At 41.3% G+C, this 17286-nt stretch overlaps 1 protein-coding gene across 1 annotated transcript in view; it reads left to right on the top strand.

Moving 5' to 3' along the window:
* Positions 1-1821: 1821 nt before the first annotated feature.
* NEK6 (NIMA related kinase 6) overlaps positions 1822-17286 on the top strand; it is a 374972-nt gene continuing 359507 nt past the window's right edge. The window contains exon 1 of the mRNA XM_073600366.1: positions 1822-2265. The gene's annotated coding sequence lies outside the window, so the exon portion shown is untranslated. The remainder of the gene's footprint in view (positions 2266-17286) is intronic.

Genomic DNA, 17286 nt, shown 5'->3' with positions numbered 1-17286 from the left:
GCACTGCGGTACCAGGTGTTTTGGTGGCCACAAACGCACTCGCTAGATGTGTGGGGGTGCCATTAAGAATTAATGTCACCTATGCTTGTCCAAGGGGGCAGCGCTTTATCATGCTGTGCGGCAAGTAATGTGAACAAGATGATAGGAGGAAGAACAGATAATGGACGCCTGCTGGAGTGAGAAGAACCTGATCACAACCTGCATATTCTTGTGCGGTCTTGTCCATTTCTGACAACCCATTAATTTCAATGGGCTGCCAAATGAACAATGAACAATACGGCAGGTGCAACTTTCAAGATCACACTGCACCAAACCCAATGGTATGGAGGTACTATGCGTTTTGGTGGCTGCAAACACGTGCATACTTGCTAAATGCATTTGGGGTGCCAGCACAGTTAATGGCACCCATGCGTGTCTAAAGAGGGCAGTGCATTTTGGTACAGAGTGGGAAACGAGCGAGGAAACACACATTTCCTGCACCGCAGTTGGTGCCAACAGGCCCTTACTCCTGATTCTAGGTCCCTTAGACCTAAAGTAGACTTGGCCTCTCTGTGCTCTACTCCCCCTCCTCCACAATCTAAAACACTGACAATGTTTTCTTTTTTTTGCACTGATGACATTTGTTTTTAACTCCACCTTTTATTGCCACTATTCTCACCTAGGAAAGAATAACGTGTTCCTGTTCCCAAAGCCTCCGAAGATCCTGACTTTACATATTCATACCTCCCAACTTTTTGAGATGGGAATGAGGGACACCTATCAGCAAAAGCATGCAGGCATAGGCCACACCCCCTGCCACACCCCCTTAAAGGAGAATTTTACAAAAAAAAACAAGATTTGTTAAACCCACAAGTGCTTTTTTTTACCACTACTATTCCTTTATATTGGCTTTTGGAATTTGCAAATGCAGCAATTTAGAAATCAGATGAAAGATTTAGTGCTGGAAAACACTTTTTGATAGATAAAAAGTATATTTTAAAAACAACTATATAGATCAGCCCAAAATGAGGAACAAATGAGGAGGAATGAGGGACAGGGGGAAATTGCTCCAAATCAGGGACAGTCCCTCCAAATCAGGGAGAGTTGGGAGCTATGCATATTCCAGGAGGTTGCAGTACTAGGACACAAGGCAGTCAGTGGGCAGAGAAGGTGTGCATCATCATGGGTTGGCTGCCTGAACCCCGAAGAGGCAGCAGCTCAAGGGGAACCAAGATGGTGGCATGGGACCCAGGCTGTGATACCTGAGCAAGAAACGCAGTATCTGCTGGGCAGGTATGTGAAACGAGGACACGCCAACTTAACAGGTAAAGGGGGGGCTGATGTTCCTATTTAAAAGAGAAGTTAACCCTTGCAGTTGGGGGGGGGGGGGGGGGGGATCACTCCACCGGTACGTTTTGTCCAATTCCTGGACTTGGGCTTTAAATATGGTTGGTGAAAAAGTGAAAAGTGTCTCTTGGAAACAAAGTGATGTCACCCTACTTATACAGTCCCTCTGATTTCCCTCTGGACTTGAACTGCATATAAGAGGGCAGTGTCTTGTAATTAGTCATTATGTAATCCATTGAATGGTGCCCTTTCAGAGCCCTTTCCTGACTTTTGCACAATCAAACCCTTTTAGAGGGCACCCAAATGAATTTCTTCTTGTCACCAACAAACATTTATGACATGCTAAAAGTGACTTGTCATTTGTATCATGTTCAAACAGCTTCCATGTAATCAGTTTCACACTAAAAGTGTTCTTTTTATGATATCTCCTGGAATTCCGCCATAGCCTCCCTGATTGATGGGTTAACCGGCTGCATTAGCCAAAGAGACAGAGTCACATTTCAAGAACACAGACGTCATATCCCCTTCCCCACCGGAGCTGTCCGGCTCAAGTTACTACCCAAGCAAAAAAGAAGCAAAGAAAACATATCAGCAAACATATGTTCTTCAATGGATTGCCTAGACCCAGCGCAGAACATCTCGTTAACTAGGTATTAGAAGACTCCTATGTAGATGAGCAAGAAGCTTGCATTCTTTTTCTAACTTTTTTTTTTTTAAAGGAAATTCCTTTAAGACAGTGCTAGACGCAATACTCAACAACTACAGTTTCTATTCGACTATTGACTGGTGGATTGTGCTGCTGAATTTGAGAATTCTTGGTTTCAAGGATTGAACCCGGAGCCACTGCTATGCTCGCAGAGTTCAAGCAACATTTGGGGACATCTGTGGGGTCGCTTGGATAAGAGGCGTTTCGTTACCTGGCAGATCTGTAAGACGCAAGTAAGTATACACACGTATACATACATATATATATATATATCTATAGATATATATATATATCTATATATAGATAAATATCTATATGTAGATAAATATATATCTATATATATCTATATATATAGATATATATTTATTTATTTTTTTCAATCCCGTCTAAATGTTGTAAAGGTCCCACATCCCTAAATAAGGTAAAGATTCACTTATGTAGGCAAGTAGAATTTTAAAGACATTTGGTATATACCCAAATATACAGAAAATTGGTTAAAAACATTAATACAAGCTATTACTAGATTAATGCCTTAATCAACTTTTTGTACATTTGGGTATATTTATCAAGTGCCTTTAAAATCCCAGTTACCTATACATATATATGTTGTATAGCGCTGCGTAAACTGTTATCGCTATATAAATCCTGTATAATAATAATAATAATAATTATATATATATATATATATATATATATAGATATATATATATATATATATATATATATATATATATATATATATTTATTTATTTATTTTCTCCTTTCTAAATGGTTAGTTGAAGTAAACATACCTTCATTTCTTTCCCAAATTGAACATGTAAGGAATTTGTCAGAATGCGCAGCCATGGAAATATGCTTTGATCCTAAGCCCTGCTGTCAAGGCGCAGGAATAATATATTTATCTTTTTATATGGCCTTTCGTCTCTTTGCCGAAAGTTCTTAACGTTTTATTACTCTGTAGTTAAATGTTACCATCCCCTAGTGAAGCATGTTATGTGTTGAAATTACATTGAATAGAAAAAAACAGCTGAAGCCGTGTATTTTTAAAGCCATTCTATACATAGATAGGCTTTAAACATTTTGATAAATGTATGTACAGAGCCTGATGAAGAAGTTATACCAAAAGTTCTTTAATAGCTCTAACTAAACTTTCTGCAGTGAACGATGGTTAACATGGCATAACTCTTTACTACTGCTACACAAAGTAAGCTGAGTCAAAGTATTATAAAGATCATCTGATGTAGTTTACATGCAACAAAATATGTAAAAGTGTAATTACACATTTTCCATATTTCATTCATACGATCGCCGAGTAAACAGCAGTTGAAAGTCCGTAGTTTTTCCCTTGTGTTTAAAGTAAAGCTGAAGTATATATAAATATAAGCGTATTAGGACTTCCGCTTTAGGCAAATATTTAGAGAATGTGTATTCTTTGATTCAGTACGGAAGATCAGCGTGTGAAGTTAGTTGCCTGCTTCAGTGTGCACTCATTCAGAGTAAACAAGTGATCCGGGTAGAAGGAACTGATACAGGAAAGTGACATGAGCTGCTGGACTGCTTCTCCTGGCAAGCTAATTGCTCCATTGTAATGTGAATGTTAAAGCTGAAATCAGGGACTGCGCCTGCACTGCAAGGGTTACTTGCTTGTTAATGTCTAGGGGGACGGGTACAGCAGGTTTACTTACTTGATCCTCTGACCTGCTAGAATCGTCCCTGCAGACTCTTCTCCTCTGCACTCCAGCAGTCATACACTATACAATCAGATTGTAAAATCTCTGTACAATCTTCCTTCACTTTATCAAAACTATGTAATATGAAGACAAAACATACACAGTCATGATAAGTATCAAATAAGGCAGGCCTTATACTCTACATATAGCTGACAGTACATCTAAAGGAGATTGTACAATCAGATGGAAGTAGTAAAATGTAAGTAGTTAACACTTGCAGTGTGGGCACAACCCTCCTGCAAATGAGAATTTCCAGAGTTGGGCTTTAAGCTGGAGGTAGACTGCTCAAATTCCAATAGATTTCTAATCAACCGGCCACAGTTCTCACCATGGGTGATCTTGTCACCACCTTCTTACCCGTTTGAAAATCTGAAGGAACCAGATGAAAAATCCAATCAGATGCAGCCACTGTCAGAATACAATAGCTGCAGTGGAAGATTTATCCAACTGCTCTGTATAATGTGGGTGCAAAAGCCTGTTAGATTTTGTTTAGCCTGCAGGCTTGTGGGTGGGGCCACTCGCCCTGCACGTGGGGGTACCTTTTGTGCACAGCACGCTCATCGATGCCCGGGACTAGGCAGGGACTGACAATCATGTGAAAGTCTAACATTAAGGCAGTTCTCCGACTCAGGCATCAGCCATCAAACTGTGGCAGGAAAAGGGCAGAGTTCCTCTGAAAAGTGCTGTCCCATGTCACTACACACTGTAACTTATGTGTTGCATTAAGAGGGACATGCTGAGCCTGCATCCTCTCCAACAGTCCAACGTTACCTCACTCCCAGTAACAGAATGGAGTCCCGCCCTGCAGCTAGCGCGGACCTCGTGCATGCACTTGTTAACACCTTCATTCCCGTACCCGTGTGACCAGGTCATGGATTTCTGTAACACAGGTTTGGTTCCAGTTGCTAGTGGAAACCAAACGCTGGGGAGGGAGCCAGAGCATTGATCCTCTCACTACCGGAGGACCTGTCACCTGCAAGCACACTGCCTAACGACTGGTTGCTTGGTGTCTTGAACTAGTGCTTGATACCCATACGCTGCTTCTCCTGTTTACTTGCCAAGTAGATCTTTTGTAGCAGCTGAGCTTAATACCCCACATATGCTTTACAGACCCAGGTTCTTTTATATACACCAGAACCAATATGCACCCATTTGAATAACTTCGGACCAGGCTCGGAACAGTTAATGTAACTTTACTGAAGAACCTCAAAGTACAGTCGAAACATGAACAGGCTGCCCAGGCGTACCACAGAAAGGTAGTAGTGCATTATGGCGTTCTTCAAATTTCTGGCTGTTTTCCAGAACCCCATTGCCTTAGACAGACTGCAAGGCACAGCAGTCCTCCTCCAATACACTCACAACATGAACGGCTAGGAACGAGTCCCTCTGACCTCAGCCTTCCCCCTTTTTATATCACAGGTGGCCAGGCTGGAACCAAAAAGCCTGGGAACTGAAGTGCTCACATTAGCTCTTTCTCCCCTCAGCCTGGACCAGACACTAACTATCCAATAATCCTGCAGGCAACCTGCTACAGGCTGAAGGAAAAAAAATCTGTATTGCCAGTTGTAGGAAGGTGACCAGCAGTCCCAGACTACATACTAAGTACCGCTGCTGTCACATATGGGCAGTCCCTACCTAGACCAACAACAGTGCTCAGTATAGCTCATGGAGGAGTCTATGACTTGAGGATGTGAACGAGAAACTTCAAGCATAACTTTTTTTTTCCATTTTGGGCAGAATGAGGTAGGGTTATAACCCCTATCAGGTTTTTGTTGCATTATAAGTTCCATTGTGGAGATTTCCCTTCACTTACTGTCTCATAACCAAAACAGGAAGTGAGAGGAATCTCAAAGTGAGGGAAACCTGGATTCTCACCATGGTCATCAGAACTTTTGCCAACATTGTCAAAAAATGTAAAGGGACGCTGTAGGCGGAGTCTTATTATAATTAGAGGTGGGGCATGCATTTGTAGGCGTGGTGTAGCAGGGAATGGAAAATGCAGCGCGTGAAGCGCATCGCTGCAAAAATGGGCATGGTTTAAACTAAATATTGGGAGTGGCTCAAAGGAGGTGTGGTTCGAGTCTGAGATGAACGAGGGATGGAGTGAGAAAGAAAGAAAGAAATTTGGAGGGAAGGAGAGAGAAGGAAGGAAAGAAAGAGGGATGGAGGGACAACAGGCCCAGATCTTACACCACAACAGCAATATTTGTATTACAGAAAATTTAACAATCAGCAGATAAAGATACTCCAAACACTGGTGTTAGTGCTTCAATCATCATGGTTTTTATGGTGTCAGGATGACTGAAGCGCATTATTTCTATTATTACATTGTAATAAAAAATGAAATAGTTCAACTCACCATAGTGCAGAATCAGTGGGAGCCCTGAGCGTGTCACTTGTCAAATCGCCTGCCACCAGATGCCATCAGGTGTCCACAGCAGAGTCCCTTCTTACACCAGACATTCCCAGCAGAGTCCCTCCTTACATCAGGTGTCCCCAGTGGAGTCCCTACTTACATCAGTGTCCCCAGCGGAGTCCCTCTTTACATCAGGTGTCCCCAGTAGGGTCCCTGCTTACATCAGGTGTCCCCAGTGGAGTTGCTCTTTACATCAATGTCCCCAGCAGAGTCCCTCCTTACATGAGGTTTAATGTAGAAAAATGTAAAATGATGCATTCGGGTGGCAAAAATATGAATGCAATCTATACACTGGGGTGAGAACCTCTGGGGGAATCTAGGATGGAAAAAGGCCTGGGGGTCCTAGTAGATGATAGGCTCAGCAATGGCATGCAATGCCAAGCTTCTTCTAATGAAGCAAACAGAATATTGGCATGCATTAAAAAGGGGATCAACTCCGGAGATAAAACGATAATTCTCCCACTCTAAAAGACTCTTCTCCAGCTGCATCTAGAATATGCTGTCCAGTTCTGGGCACCAGTCCTCAGGAAGGATCTACTGGAAATGGAGCGAGTACAAAAAAGGGCAACTAAGCTAATAAAGGGTCTGGAGGATATTAGTTATGAGGAAAGGTTGCAAGCACTGAACTTATTCTCTCTGGAGAAGAGACGCTTGAGAGGAAATATGATTTCAATTTATAAATACCTTACTAGTGAACCCACAATTGGGATAAAACTTTTTCGCGGAAGGGAGTTTAACAAGACACATGGCCACTCATATGAGGAGGTATATACTCAAGTAGATGTAAGTCCTTCAAAGGCATACTCCATTGCTAGCGTTTTCAGGGTGAACCTCAGGTTTAGATGACTTTACATCTTGATGATGATAAATGACCTCCTTCTGCTCCTCATTGGTATCATTCTACTGGGTCTCTCTTCTGCAAGGGGTAACCTTCTCTCAGAGACTCTTGTATGGGGGAAGCTCTGTTCCAGACCACTGTCCTACTTGTATAGTGCAGGATTAGTAGGCCGGACCCAGAGAAAAACCCGCCAAAAGAACAAAAAAATGGGAAAGGCATTAACTCCTAACCTCCCAGCTGGGGCTGAACCTACCTGGCTTTTTCAACCTCCTTACACATACCTGGCTTTCTAAGAGAGCTGGGTTTGATTCATGATATTCTTGTTTGTACTAAAGTAGTGTGTGATATTTCTCAGAAATAGACAGAATATGAGAGACAATTATAACAAGTACCAATAAAATATTTTTTTAACTTGCAATGGAAACACGTGGAAGTGTATATTAAAATAAAACCATATTATTAACCAAAATTTTTTTTTATTTAGATAGAGTCAGGAAGGATTCAAACTTCTGTCAAGTTTTATTGCCATCAGAGGCTCGGTTGGAGAGAGATTCCTTCACTTCCTGTCTAGTAAAAAGGTTGACCCAGTACAGAAAGTGAGGGAAAATCTCTCCAACAGCAACACAGAAAGAATTAATGTTTTATTTTAAGCTAAGTGGAGGAACTCCTGTAACACAGGAGGTGTGGCTCGTACATCCTAAAAATCCAACTTTTAGGGCACAAGGGAGACACCAGTGCATTGTACAGCCCGCAACCAGAAGCCACTTGAAGCCAATGATAGACTGAAATACATGGTGGCTGTGCACGGCTAGATGCTGTTCCAAGCATTTCTCACATTTAGGGTCATATGTTTACGGACATATACCCCAAATGTGGAATTCCTGTGTTCAGGCTATATATCCCTGCAGACATACAGCCCTAGATGTGGATACTGCAAGAAACCTTGTACAGCCACTGTATATTCCATTGATTCTGACACAATTCTGGCAGCAGGCTGTACGCTGCATGCTGTAGACAAAGACCAAGTTGCCTGTGTGTATGAGCCCCAGGGTTATCTGTTTTTCTGTTGCAGAGCTTGCTTGATTCCTGTCTGGTAAAACATTGTCCTCAGAACATAAAGTGAGGGGAAATTTCTCTGATGGAAGTCTGGATAGCAGTGAAATCTGACAGGGGTATACAGTAGATGATCGCAGCATGTCCCACTGCTTCCAAAGCTGGCCTTGTCCCCCTCAATCTCATGGATCGGCCAGGTGCCAAAACCCTGCACTCAAACTCATGGAGATGGACCACATATTGATGACATTTTGAAAATCAAATTGGTTTTACTAGACAGCAAGCAGCTTACAGGACACACTGTGAACCTTCCACCTCACACCACACCTCCAACACATTTCACTCATATTAGGGTTTAATCATGGAGATGCAGAACAAGAAGCAGAAGGAAATGTCTCTAATGAAGTCCCGGCTAGCCATAAAACCAAACAAGGGTTCTACCTTTTCCCCACTCCATCAAAAAAAAAAAGTGGCTGGACAAACACTTTAAAATGACTACTTGTTGTTACTTAACCCTTTGCATTTAAAGCTTTGTTTCTATTTTTTGCATACATGCTGCAGTTGCAATCTTTTATGTCAAATGAGATTTGTGCTACTGTTTATCAAATCTATATTTTCAGAAAAAATACACTCAAATTAATTTAAGTGCACACAAATACAATAAAAGACCATTTTTTTGGTAAAATATAAAAGATGATTATATGTCCAGTAAATAGATACTAAATATGTCAAGCTTCAAATGTGTGCATGCCTGCACAAAGGAGAAAAACGACAGTACCCCAAAATTGTCCATCGGCGATTTTTTTAGCCTTTACAGCCTTTATATGGCCAAAGAATTTTTGCTCTCTCTTTTGGGAAGTGTGCATACTTGATGTGTGCATTTGTGTTTCTGTGTATGTGAGCGCAGGGATATTTAAGAAAATGGGGTGTTCAACTTTATTAATTTCTTTTTTTTAATATTTTTTTTTTTTAACAGCATTGCTATTACAAGGGGGCTGATAAGCCTGCTATGTTAAAGCATAGTAAAGATGACCGGTTCTCTTTAAGTGGACATCGGGGATCTATTAGATGCCTAATGCTACCTCTGCACTCCCACTGCTGTCCATCCTGGCACCCACCAAGTCCCAGGCACACAGGAGGGACAGGAAAGCTTGGGACCTATGGTGGGGTAGGATTATGACTTAATAGTTACATGGGCTGCAGCATAATGATTACTTCTGAAAGCCACTGTGAGTGCAGCTCTCCCATAGCAGTTAATGAGGCCACAGCACACGCTTGCTAAGATGACCCAGCTGGTATGTTTTTGGAGGAAAGGCTCTGGGGGGGCTCTGGGCAGGGCTGCACATTTAAGATGGCTGAAAGAGGGTGGAAGGAAAGTATACAATATGGCAGGCACTGCTCAGGGGGGGTGGGTAATTAATTAAATAACAATTTGTACTAATATATACCCTTTTTTTTGTATTGTGGCAGTTATTGTTATTAAAGACTCTTCAAAAGAGAGCTACATGTATTTAATTTTTTTCAATTGCATTGGTTACAACACCTATTGCAAAACAAATCTTGAGTCTGATAGGGCAGACTAGCTAAAATGGACAGCGTTAAAGGGTTGGCTGTATACTTTTTTTTTTTTTTTTTTTAGAAGTATACTCCTATTCTGTTTTTTGACTAGTGTTGTGCAATAATATAACTTTCTTTCTTGAGGAAGTCAAACAATAACTTAACTGGCATTTCAAGGCACCACAAAGTCTGAATCAACACGGAAGGGCATTCTATTGATATGGCAGGACAAGTGAGACTGCCAGATCGTGTTAAATGTTAGGTGTTCAGCAGGCAAAGATCTGCTGTTTTATTTGTTTGTTATTTTGGTGACTGTAGAGATAGATATAATAAAGCTTGTATGCAAGTTTTGGAAGGGAAATACATTTTTGGCTTGTTTTTGAAGGTACGAGGTCTGGGCTTGTCATACGGATTCTCCCTTCAATACCACATAAGTCATTGACCAATAACACAAATGGACCAATGAAGCTTCCCCATTTCAGTCTCTTACCTTCTCAATCTCTTGCTCTTATGGAATCCTTACATCAACCCCATCTAGACTAAAGTAGGCCATAGACATGAGAGGATGGTAAGCCAAGAGAGAACTGTAGGCCATAAAGGATTGTCTTTTATCTGGCTGTTTTGTAAATACATATAGCTCAGATGGCTGTTCCTAGTGCTGATTATAGTGTTTATCAAACCCTACGGCCTGGTTCACACCTATGCAAATTTTTCTGTTTTTTTCTGGTTTTTGGTTCCATAGACTTCAATGGATCAAAAATGTTTATTGAAAAATGAAAAATGCACCTGGAATATGCATACCGCAACCTGCATAGGTGTGAATCGAGCATAACAAAGGTCTTCTAGTACATTCCATTGTTATTCTAACAGCATCTACTGCTCAAGCCCTGAAGACAGGGGAGGTCCTTTCCTTGATGCATGTTTATCTGATGCTATTAACCAATAAACATTTCAAAAAGACCTTTAGGTGATATGAACTTGTATGCTAGGCTCCATGGTACCCATACAAGATAAACATATGTAGTCATTTTGGCCATAGCCAACTAGCAATAGATTTTTTTAATACATATTTGTATTACAAAGGAGGCAGTTGGAAATGAAATAGCAGATCATGGGACTAAACACCATCATTTCTCTTATATCTTGCCTCTCGAGAAGAGACAAAAAGTTGGATACCCCTTCCAATGCTTTATCTCAAGGGCAAGAATTTATTCTGGACAGGGTTTACAAACCTGTCTCATTGGTCCTTACCCTCCGCTATCAAAAGATTTATCTATGGTCTTCTGCCATTGGATATGAAACGGTTATCCGACCAGGCTGAAAATACTGGGATCGAGTGACAATCTTCTGAGGTTTATGATTACCATAAACTGGGTTTACATTTCACATGCTGACACATTTGTTGAGCTGGTCATAAAAGCAAAGGTGCCCATTGCTGAGAAAAACTAGAGAAACCAGCAGATACAATACATGCAGAGGAAAAACTAGCCTACATACTGAAAACTGGAACAAAGGAAATAGAGCTGCTTCCCATTGAAATTCATCACATTCTATCTTCATCCTTTAACCTGAAAGGAAAAAAGAAAAAAATCGACAGAAAACAAGCCCGCTTCTTTTCTAGTTTTCATAAATCAGCCCCACTAGAAGTAGAATTGTTGCTATTTAGTAAATAACATACAGTGATGAAAAAGGATAGGCACTGTTGAATGAATATATGGCTTATGGCTAGTCACATACAAAAGCTATCAGTATTGCTGCTACTTTGATGTTATATTGTTATAGGCTACCCTTCAGTTCAAAGCCAGTGTAATGGCAAAGTTGTAATGTATTCTAATGATAACTTGATTTTAATGGTAGACTGCATTGGTGCAGACATAATGTACCGAGCAGTGTTTCTACTGAAAGGAGGCAGTAAAGCCAGTTTCTACACTAGCCCCTTATGTGTGTCATAGTAGTGAAGTGTTTCCATCTGCCTAGAAATAGAGACAGTTGACTTAGGCTACGTGGTAATGAAGTATCATTACAGTATATTCATAACACAGTCATACCTTAGCCCTTCCATAAAATGTATTCGTAGGACATGTCTAAATAACTTAGTAAAAAAAAATGTATAATGATACAGCATGTGTGACGTACATTATTTTGTTTGTGGAACAGTGGCGGCCGCTCCATTAGTGGCGCAGGGGCGCCAACCCCCTAATCTACATGCAGGGTGCCGAAACCATGGGTTTCAATGTTTTGTTTTTTTTTAAGCACATGATTAGAGCCCGAGGCTCTAATTATCTTCAAAAAAGCGTGGGCTCCGGGTTTAATATTCACTAATGTCTTCCTGCTTCTCCTCCCGGCCAGTCAGGAAGCGGGTCCTGAGACCCAATTGGCCAGGGAGTCTTAGAACTTACTTCCTGTTCGGCCGGGAGGAGAAGCAATGCCTGTTTGGCCAGGTGGAGAAGCAACGGCCCCGGCTCTTCACTTGGCAAGCTGGAGAGAGGAGCAGCCTCCTAAGATAAGGCCAAATTGATCGCCGCATCCCCGTACATCTCCCGTGGTTGTGGGTGTCCACGGTTGTGCGAGTGAGGGGGCAGGTTTGTTTTTCACCCCCCCCCCCCAAATTTTGAGCACCAGCCACCACTGTTGTGGAGGGTTAAGATCAGGGGTGAGGTTCTGTTTCGCCGCTACCAAGAGATCTAAGTGAATCCTGCAGACCCGACATTTACTGTTCATGGGAATGTAGGTGCAGATTGGGCTGGGGGAATTTTTCTGAAGCATAACATACTGCATTGTTTTAATCTATGGTCAGAAGGCTTGAAAAGGACAATAAGGGGCTGTTGGTTAACCCAGCCTCCTCACTAAAAAAGGAGGTGATGGGAAGGGGGGGTGGGGGTGCACAGAGCAGCCATAGTGGTTGATTTAATAAAACTGTGGAGTGTAAAATCTGGTGCAGCTGTGCACGGTAGCCAATCAGCTTCTAACTTCAGCTTGTTCAATTAAGCTTTGACAAAAAAAAAAAAAACCTGGAAGCGGATTGGTTTCTATGCAAAGCTGCACCAGATTTTATTTTAGTAAATCAACTCCATAGCGTCAGTGAATTGCAAGTTGTTGTAGGGAAAGCTGCAAACGACATAAGGAGAGATTTGGGTCAATTAAAAAACCTATACTTTAAAGTGGTACTAAAGGCTCTTATTATAAGAATAAAAAAGAGGTGTATACTAACCTGTTCTGTGCAAGCATATTGCGCAGATCGGCCCCATTTAGCTTCTCTTCTGGGATCCCTTGCCGATGCTGTCTGCGCCTCCTGTCCTGAGTGTGCCTCCCCATAGCAAGCTGATTGCTATGGGGGGGGGGGGGGGCACACATGCAGGCACACGCCTGAGCTGGGTTGTGTGCGACCATAGATACACACAGCAGGACTCAGCACCGCCCCGGCTCCCTCTTTGCTGGATTTAACTGAAATCAATGGCTCCTGCTGCTCTCAATCTGAGTGCCAGGTATAGAGACTAGCGCTGCTGGAGACAGGCACAGTGCTGGATCGAAAAAGGATTCAGGTACATATTTATTACATAGTTACATAGTAGATGAGGTTGAAAAAAGACACAAATCCATCAAGTCCAACCTATGTGTGTGATTATGTGTCAGTATTACATTATATATCCCTGTATGTTGCGGTCATTCAGGTGATTATCTAATAGTTTCTTGAAGCTATCAATGCTGTCCGCTGAGACCACTGCCTGTGGAAGGGAATTCCACATCCTTGCCGCTCTTACAGTAAAGAACCCTCTACGTAGTTTAAGGTTAAACCTCTTTTCTTCTAATTGTAATGAGTGGAAACGAGTCTTATTAAACTCTCTTCTGCAAAAAAGTTTTATCCCTATTGTGGGGTCACCAGTACAGTATTTGTAAATTGCAAGCGTCTCTTCTCCAGAGAGAATAAGTTCAGTGCTTGCAACCTTTCCTCATAACTAAGATCCTCCAGACCCTTTATTAGCTTTGTTGCCCTTTTTTGTACCTTTTTTTGGACCCCCAGGTCCTTTTCCATCCTAGATTTCCCCAGAGGTTCTCCTCCCCAGTGTATAGATTGCATTCATATTTTTGCCACCCAAATGCATTATTTTACATTTTTTTACATTGAACCTCATTTGCCATGTAGTCGCCCAACCCATTAATTTGTTCAGGTCTTTTTGCAAGGTTTCCACATCCTGCGGAGAAGTTATTGCCCTGCTTAGCTTAGTATCGTCTGCAAATACAGAGATTGAACTGTTTATCCCATCCTCCAGGTCATTTATAAACAAATTAAATAGGATTGGTCCCAGCACAGATCCCTGGGGAACCCCACTACCCACCCCTGACCATTCTGAGTACTCCCCATTTATCACCACCCTCTGAACTCTCCCTTGTAGCCAGTTTTCAATCCATGTACTCACCCTATGGTCCATGCCAACGGACCTTATTTTGTACAGTAAACGTTTATGGGGAACTGTGTCAAATGCTTTTGCAAAATCCAGATACACCACGTCTACGGGCCTTCCTTTATCTAGATGGCAACTGACCTCCTCATAGAAGGTTAATTGATTGGTTTGGCAAGAATGATTCTTCATGAATCTATGCTGATTACTGCTAATGATATTGTTCTTATTACTAAAATCTTGTATATAGTCCCTTATCATCCCCTCCAAGAGTTTACATACTATTAATGTTAGGCTAACTGGTCTGTAATTCCCAGGGATGTATTTTGGGCCCTTTTTAAATATTGGTGCTACATTGGCTTTTCTCCAATCAGCTGGTACCATTCCAGTCAGTAGACTGTCTGTAAAAATTAGGGAACTCAGTCAAGTGATTGCCAGACCGTTGTTCCTAAGTACCCTCGGATGCAAGCCATCTGGTCCTGGTGATTTATTTAGGGAGGGGGAAGAAGGAATAAGCAAAGGAAGTTTTTTGGGTTTTTTTTACCATAATGTAGGTAATGCATTAGCGTAAAATAAACATTTTGATTTTAGAACCATATTAATTCTAATTACTGGCTCTTTGTGCAATCAACTCCTTTACTGCCTTTTTGGTTTCTATTACTGGGGACCTTTTGGTCTTTCAGTTTTTGTGGTTGATCTAACAGGTTAGCAGTCACTTTTAGCTGCTGTCCAATCCACAACATTTATTTGGGCTTGTGTGCTTTGTTTCAGGCAGTGTTTTTTGGGGATATACATTTCTTTGGGGGGTAGGGGGGTACATTGGTTTTAAAGTTATGTTATTATGTCCTTTATGTTATTTTAAACTGTTTTTTTTTTTCTGCAAAGCTTCCCTTGGGAAAAAAAAGGGGGGTTTGTTTTTTTTCTATGTTGATATGGTCATTTAGTTTTTTGTCCTCAAAGTGGAGCATTCACGTGTTACTGGCCATCAGTTCTTTAAACTGCCTTTTACTTGCAGTTCACTGTGGCATCGGTTGAAAGAAAAAGAAAAAAAAAGCCAAGCTCAATAGCAGTGTGCACGTAAACCACCTCACTCACATCCTCATAGTTAAAAGAAAAGTTAAAGTGGTTGTAAACTGCTGGACTTTTTTTTTTCCCCTCCAAGGTAAAGCCATAATGTGCTAGTATGCATCGCATGGGCATCCTAACTGGTCTGCAGCTATGCAGTCCCATGCAAAACAAACTTCAATGCCCAATTTTTCTGTTTTCAACTTTGGGAACAATACATATTTATTTGCTACCTAATATATCCCACCAATTTTCTGATGCCACTAGAACAAGGTAATCCATGTTATTCACTTAACCTGTCAGTGGTCATAGAGTTATGGCTGGTCGATGCATATGGTACATTGTTCCCTGATCAGCGCATCTTCTAAAGCCAAGATTATATACTGTATATCTAACTTTCCATGTAGGCATAAAAGATACCATGCACACATAACTGTAGAAGTTCAGGAGTTTTCAAGAACTATACTGTTGGTGGAACTTTTGAACCTAGATATCATTCCAATTCGCAATTTATAGGGATAACCTTGTCCCAATTCAACATGTACAATAGTGTGTGCTGGTACTCAACGATTGGTACAGTTGTGAGATAAGACCACACTCATGGTGTCTTTTTGGCAAATGTGTTCAAAATTATTAGGATGTTGGAGGTTGTATTTGTTCCTGATTATTGATGACATGTGTTTCAGTTGGATATACCTAAAGATGTATTAGCTGAATTTACCTGAGGAGCTTTGTAACGTTTTTGTAGAGCTGGAAAGGATAAAATTCTTAATTAGAGCATGGTGGAAATTGGCCAGTGGCAAGACAGTTCTCCATCAGAGAGAACATGGAAAGCCATGACAAACTACTGGCCAATTTCTATCTGCCGGTCAAACTGGGTCTATTATAGTTTCATGAAAAAGGATGTGTCACTGCTAAAGCTACCTGAAAATTTCCTTTTATTCAAGAACGTTGATGGGGCGTTGTTGTATGCAAGCCAAGCAATTTGTAAAAGAAAAAACTCTATTCCACAGCCAAATACAGCTTTAAGGCATCCCCGACCATGTTATTTAAATCATTTGTCTTTATTTTTAAAGATGTCCTTAAAGGTGTATAAAAAAGACACATTTGCATCAGTATGGAATTATAAAAAAATTGCATTGCTACATATTCCTCATGGTAGTGCCCAGCTTCCCATAACTCTTTACATTACTTTGCCTATTAGCCCAAAAATTGCCCAGAATTTACACCATGATTCATCCTTCTTTGACTTCAATTGGATTCAAAACTAGGTTCAGGCTCCCCGATCTTCAAACTAGATTGCCCCTTGGTGAATCGAGCTTAGGCACATTTGCCCATCACTAGGCAGCAAAGTTGTTGTAGCAGCTGATGAAGAAGGTGAGGCCATGCCTTCAAAAACATGTTCTGATTGGCCAGACAGCATGTGGGCGGATCCCCAGTTTGACAGACCTGGACCACTCCCACCCAGAGACACACAGCCAACGTCTCCCTGAGGCTTATCGAGGCTCCAGCTGTGGCTAACACACGGCGCTCGTGGATCCCTCAATAGAGACTTTCCGGCGGTCCTCCTTTGCTCCTGTGTCACTGCACGTGGAAGCTCCCACCCACTGTAGCACTCTGTAAATGCTCCAACATTTTCACGCAAGTTTTTAGTGTTGTTTTATACTGAATAAATTCCTAAGCTGTTTAAAGGATTGGTTTGGCGCTTCTCACTCCTCCTTTAGCAAAGTTGTTAACATTTCCGCTTAGCAGCACTAGGGTCGTTGGTTCAAATCCCAACCACGACACTACCTGCCTGTAGTTTGCATGTTCTCCCTGTGCCTGCATGGGATTCCTCTGGGTATTCCAGTTTCCTCCCACACTCCAAAAACATGCTGGTAGGTTAATTGGCTCTTGTCTAAATTGGCCCTCGTATGTGTATGTATGAATGTGAGTTAGGGACCTAAGATTGTAAGCTCCTCAAAGGGAAGGGACTGATATGAAAGTACAATATACATGTAAAACACTGTGTAAATTGATGGCGCTATATAAGTTAAATAAATAAATCAATCCATCAGTTATTAAAGCATCACCTCACAAAAGAGGAGAAAAGCCAAACAGAAAGTTGACAGTCCTTGCAATCTACATTTTTTTAAAACTTGGTTATTTCCTTTCATTCCTTTTATTTCCTCATTAATTAAAAATGTTTTTTTCTC

The sequence above is a fragment of the Aquarana catesbeiana genome, linkage group LG09 (genome assembly GCF_042186555.1).
Source record: "Aquarana catesbeiana isolate 2022-GZ linkage group LG09, ASM4218655v1, whole genome shotgun sequence".
NCBI lineage: Eukaryota > Metazoa > Chordata > Amphibia > Anura > Ranidae > Aquarana > Aquarana catesbeiana.
Note: the sequence above shows the minus strand (reverse complement) of the source record. Positions and strands in the feature narration are given on the sequence as shown.